The 6,000-nt window shown below is 44.7% G+C and overlaps 1 protein-coding gene across 4 annotated transcripts in view; it reads right to left on the reverse strand.

Moving 5' to 3' along the window:
- Positions 1 to 827, reverse strand: part of RABGEF1 (RAB guanine nucleotide exchange factor 1) — a 58,047-nt gene extending 57,220 nt beyond the window's left edge. For 2 of the 4 annotated variants that reach the window (XM_025864471.2, XM_025864469.2), the window contains exon 1: positions 706 to 827. The gene's annotated coding sequence lies outside the window, so the exon portion shown is untranslated. The remainder of the gene's footprint in view (positions 1 to 705) is intronic. The other 2 variants (XM_073884228.1, XM_025864470.2) reach the window with 1 other exon arrangement.
- Positions 828 to 6,000: the final 5,173 nt, after the last annotated feature.

The following is a 6,000-nucleotide window of genomic DNA, read 5'->3' on the forward strand; positions in this document are numbered from 1 at the left end:
CCGTGATGGGCATCACCTCTGTTCCCCTCTGAGACAGTTCGGAAGCAGGGACTTCTGCTCCTAACCCCAGGCCCACAAGTTCCCCCTCAACCACCGGGCGAAAGTTAGGACAAGTCTTCAAGTCCCCGCACCACGAAAGACTGCACCCTCCCTGCTCCGGGACCTTTCCCTCCGCAAGACCGACGCAGGTTCGTGAAGTCCCGACGCCCCGGCCAAGGCGGGGCTGCGATCTGGGTCTGAGCCGTCAATCCCGACGGACCCCCGAGCGGCCCGGGGCACGAGCCGACCGGCCGCCACCACAGGTGTCCCCTCAGACTCCGAGAGCTGGACAGTGAAGAGGAAGCCGGCCAGAGGGAAGCCATCCTGCGAGGAGTGGACGGGTGGCAGGAGGGGACCAGGAAATGACAAGCGCCTGTCCGTCGGAGTTGGGCCGGGCCGCGCAGAACTTGGCGACGAGCGCCTGAAACGGGCAGGCAGAGCACGACAGAATTAAGCCGGCCGGCGACTGCCTGGGGCTAGTCAGGGCCGCGCCGCGGGGCCCGGGGTTGGGACAGACCGCGGCTGGAAGCACCGAGGCACAACGGCCCCGGCCGGGTAGACGGCACGGGCGAATGACCCAGCAGCCCCCGCTCGGACGGCGCCGCCGCCCCGCCGCCCGCAGCCGAGAGCCGCGCCAGCCTCGGCCCGCGTCCGTCCGCTCCGTACCTGGTCTGCGGTTCCACGGGCGTCGGGACCGCTGCTCTCCGCGGGTCGCTCGAGTGGGTCCCCGCTCCGCCAGTCCACAACCCGCCCTCTTGCCGGCCCTCCCTCTCTCAAGCCCCGCCCCCGGCGCCGCGAGCGCCCAGCACGCACGCACAGACGTCACTTCCGGGGCCCTAGGCGCGCGGAGGAAGTTGTTGCGGGTTCCCCTCAGAATCTGCTCTGGGTGTAGCGAGGCCGAGGTTGGAGTGAATGACAGCACCTGCATTGCTCGAGGTGTAAGGGGAGGAGGCGGCCGCCAGGCTAGGGTGGGAAGGGGTAATCCTTGGGCCAGTAGACGGTTGCCAGCCCGTAGGGAATGAAGCCGCTTGGAAAAAAACCAATGAATCCTCTCCCTTCTCGGATGTCAAGATTTTTAGTTTTCGAATTAAAAGACCTTTAAAAGATTGGTGGTTGATCCAAAAGCCGTTTTTACAGCTAAGCATAATTGAGCCCCACGAAATTAAATAATTGTTAGCCAGTATTAAGGTCGAGTCATAAATGGAATCCAGTTCTCGTGATTCCCTTTCAGGAATGTTGGAGACAGCAGCTGCTTCTGTATCCTGGATGCCATCTGTGGCATAAATTGCAGCACAACAGAGCAAAAACAAAAGTATACTGTATCTTGGAGACCTGGATTGGAATCCCACCTTGGCTAAATGCTGCCTCTGTGATCTTGGACAGGTTGCCTAATTTATCAGTCTTTTTTCATTATTTGCAAAATAGAGATTGAGTCATTCCTCAAATTCTTCCTAAATGCAGGGGGATAGCAGAACATGCCACCCCGAAACATACCTCTTTGGCAGAAGGTTAATTTGAGAAAGTAGACACAAGAGAAACTCTGAAAACAAACTAGAATACCCTTTTGGGAGGGAAGTGTACATTTATAAAGGAAATCTCCATTTGTAAAGGTGTCTTCCTCTCTGTGCCTAGAACAGCATTACTAAATCACAAGACACTTATCAATGGAGGGGACACTAACCTAAATCTCCATAGCAAAACTTGAGCTTGTTTCCTTTCCTTTCCCTGGTCACTTCCCATAGCTGGTCCTACAGCTACCCACCCAGCCCCAACACACACCTTTCTTTTGTCTACCTGAAGATAGTATTTAAGTTGGCATTCTAAGTCTTTTCCTTGCGTATCTCTTATGTATGTATGAGGTATATGTGTTAATAAATTTCTATTTGTTTTTCTCTTGTTAACCTTTTCTTCTCAGCCAAGAAGTAGAGGTAACGTTCTTTTCCCTCCCCTAATACTGAGAAGCTTACATTCTAGAGGAGAGGGGAGAAGCCAATAAACAAGTTATTTACAGTAGTACAGGAGATGGTGATAATTGTTATTAAAAAAAATAATAATGCAAGGAAGAGGAATAGAAAGTGCAATCTAAAAGTCTGCAGTGTTAGAGTTGAGGGGAAAGCCCTGGCTGAGAAAGTAACTTGAACAAAGGGCGAGGGAGCTAGCCATGCTGGTATGCAAATATTTGGGCAGGTGTTCTAGGTCCAGGGAACAAGTGCGAGAGCCCTCTTGACACTTCCAACCTATGTAGCTGTAGCAGAGTGAATTAGGGGGAGGTAGAAGGAGAGATCAAAAGGTAATGGGCAAAGTAGGTAAGGGGCTAACCCCTAGGTCAATGTGGGAGGGAACTAGCAAAAGTGAGGACACTAGTAGGTCTGACTCATTGGGGCCGTTAGTGGGACAAATTACCAGATATGCCTTCTCTCTCAGAGAAAGTGGGGTGGGAGGCTACTGGAAAGGGGCACCAAGGCTATACTTAACTGAGGAAGCAATGTTTTAGTTCTTGAATTTAGTGGTTTAGTTCTTGATAGGTATATGGATATTCATTGTATTATTTTTATTTTTATTTGTGTTATTTTGCATATGATTATATTTTGCATATGCATAATTAATTTTAATTAATTGATATATTTATTTATTTAGAGAGGGCCAGAGAAAATCTGAAGCAAGCCCAACCCAGGGTTTGATCTCACAACCCTGAGTTCATGACCTGAGCTGAAATCAAGAGTTAGACACTTAACTGACTGAGCCACCCAGGTGCTCCTTTTGCATATGAATTTATAAAAATCAGTCCCATTGGAAAAAGTGAAGATAAAAGAGGGCTAAAAATTCATCTTGGAGTGAGTCAAAAGAAAAAGAGCCAGCAAAAGAAGAGTGAAAAAAAAATAGAAGCAAGAGGAAAATTATAAAAGAGGAGTAATGTGGAAGCTAAGAGGAAAGAGAGAAAGCAAAGGGGTTGTTGGGAGGAGTCAGATTCCAGAGAAAGGTCAGATAAGATGAATCTACCCAAGAGAAATGAAAACATGTTAATAAAAGTAGTGAAAGCAGGCATCCTTGTCTTGTTCCTGATCTTAGTGGAAAAACGTTCCATCTCTCACCATTGAGTATGATGTTACCTCTGGGTTTTTCATATATGGCCTTTATCATGTTGAGGAAGTTCCCTGCTACTCTTAGTTTACAGGCTTTTTTTTTTTTTAAATCATGAAAGGGTATCATAGTTTTTAAAACTTGTTTATTGTAAAATATATACATCATAAAATTTACAGGCAGAAGAATGAATTTGGACCCTTACCTAACACCATATACAAAAATTAACTCAAACTGGGGCGCCTGGGTGGCTCAGTTGGTTAAGCGACTGCCTTCGGCTCAGGTCATGATCTCAGGGTCCTGGGATCAAGCCCCGCATCCGGCTCCCTGCTCAGCGGGAAGCCTGCTTCTCCCTCTCCCATTCCCCCTGCTTGTGCTCCCTCTCTCGCTGTTTCTCTCTCTGTCAAATAAATAAACAAAATCTTTAAAAAAAAAAAATTAACTCAAACTTGATCAAAGACCTAAATGTAAGAGATAAAATTTGGAAGAAAACACAGTTGAAAAGCTTCATGACACTGTATTTGACAGTAATTTCTTATGCAATACCAAAGACACAGGTAATAAAAGAAAAAATAGAAAAATTGGACTTACCAAAATTTAAAATTTTCATGCATCAACGCCACAATCAACAGAATACAAAGGTAACTCACAGGATAAAATGTTTGCAAATGACTTATCTGATAAGGGATTGTTACCCAGAATATAGAGAGAACTAAAACTCAACAACAAACAACCAAATTTACATGAGATTTCTTTCCATTTCTTTGTCTTCTTTATTTCTTTCAGCAAAGTTTTAGAGTTTTCATTGTACAAGTCTTCTACCTCCTTGATTAAGTTATTTCATAAGTATTTTATTCCTTTTGATGCTCTTATAAACGGAATTGTTTTCTTAATTTCTTTTGGGTTGCTCATTGTTAGTGTATAAAGGGGTGACTGATTACTGTGAGTTGGTTTTGTATTACTACATTGCTCAATTTATTTATTCTATTAATTTTTCCTGTGGAATCCTAGGGTTTTCTACATATAAAATCATGTCTTTGAACAGAAATAATTTTACTTTTTCCTTTCCAGTTTGGATGCGTTTTTTTATTTCTTTTTCTTGCCTAGCTGCTCTGGCTAGAACGTCCAATAATATGTTGAATAGAACTGGGAAAAAAACCCAGCCATCTTTGTCTTATTCCTGATCTTAGTGGCAACACTTTGTCTTATACCGTTGAATAGAATGTTAGCTGTGGGTTTTTCATTCATCTGTGGCTTTCTTATACTGAGTTAGTTTCACTCTATTCCTAGTTTGTTGAGTGTTTTATCATGAAAGGGTGTTAAATTGTGTCACAAGATTTTTCTGTATCAATTGAGGAGATAAGGTAGTTTTTTCCCCTTTATTCTCTTAAGACCATCATTGTAGTCTAGGGATATATCCCACTTGGCCACAGTATATAATCCTTTTGATATGCTGTGGAATTCAGTTTGTTCATCTTTTGTTGAGAATTTTTGTATCAATATTCATAGGGGATATTGGTCTGTATTTTTTTTTTCCAATAGTGTCTTTGGTTCAGTATCAGGGCAATGGATGAGTTAGCATGAGTTAGAAAGAATTCCCTTCACTTTCAATTTTTTGGAAGAGTTTGAGAAGGATTGGTATTAGTTCTTCAAATGTTTGGTAGAATTCTCCAGCAAAACCATCAAGTCCAAGGCTTTTCTTTCTTGGAGGGTTTTTGATTACTGATTCAACCTTGTCACTAGTTATAAATCTATTTGGATTCTCTATTTCTTTGTGATTCAGACTTGGTAGGTTTTATGTTTCTAAAAATTAGTCCATTTCCTTTGGTTAATTTGTTGGTGTATATGTTCATAGTATTCTCTTATAATCCTTTTTATATAAAGTCAGTAGTAAGGTCCCCTCTTTAATTTCTGATTTTAGCAATTTGAGTCTTCTCTTTTTTCTCTGACATTCTAGCTAAATATTTGTCAATTTTGCTGATTTTTTTTTTTAAGATTTTATTTGTTTAGCTGAGAGAGAGAGTGAGAGAGAGAGCCTGGGCAAGAGGCAGGGGCAGAGGGAGAGGGAGAAGCAGCCTCCCTGCTGAGCAGGAAGCACAACGTGGGGCTCCATCCCAGGACCCTGGGATCATGACCTGAGCCAAAGGCAGATGCTTAACCGACTGAGCCACCAAGGTGACCCAACTTTGCTAATTTTTTTTTTTTTTTTTTTGCAGTCAACACATATTTATTGAGACAGCGAGAGAGGGAACACAAGCAGGGGGAGTGGGAGAGGAAGAAGCAGGCCTCCCGCGGAGCAGGGAGACCGACTCGGGTCTCGATCCCAGGACCCTGGGATCATGACCTGAGCCAACTCAGGCGTCCCTATCCTATTCATTATTTCACTTATCTCCATTCTAATCTTTATTTCCTACTTTCTGCTAACTTTGGCTCAGTTTGTGCTTTTCTTTTTTTTTTTTTAAAGATTTTATTATTTGACAGAGAAAGAGATAGCGAGAGCCCGAACCCAAGGAGGGGGAGCGGGAGAGAGAAGCAGGCTTCCCGCTGAGCAGGGAGCTCGATGCAGGGCTCGATGCAGGGCTCGATCCCAGGACCCTGAGATCATGGCCTGAGCCGAAGGCAGACGCTTAAGGGCTGAGCCACGCAGGCGCCCCTGTGCTTCTTTTTCTAGTTCCTTTAAGGTATATAAGGGCAGCTGGCTGGCTCAGTTGGTAGAGCATGCGACTCTTGATCTCAGGATCATGAGTTCTAGCCCCACGTGGGGTGTGAAGCCTACTTAAAAAAATTTTTTTTAGGGGTGCCTGGGCAGCTCAGTCGTTAAGCGTCTGCCTCGGGCTCAGGTCATGATCCCAGGGTCCTGGGATTGAGCCCCGCATCGGG

The sequence above is a fragment of the Callorhinus ursinus genome, unplaced genomic scaffold (genome assembly GCF_003265705.2).
Source record: "Callorhinus ursinus isolate GAN/ISIS: 27379988/994484 unplaced genomic scaffold, GSC_fseal_2.0 scaffold55, whole genome shotgun sequence".
Lineage (NCBI taxonomy): Eukaryota > Metazoa > Chordata > Mammalia > Carnivora > Otariidae > Callorhinus > Callorhinus ursinus.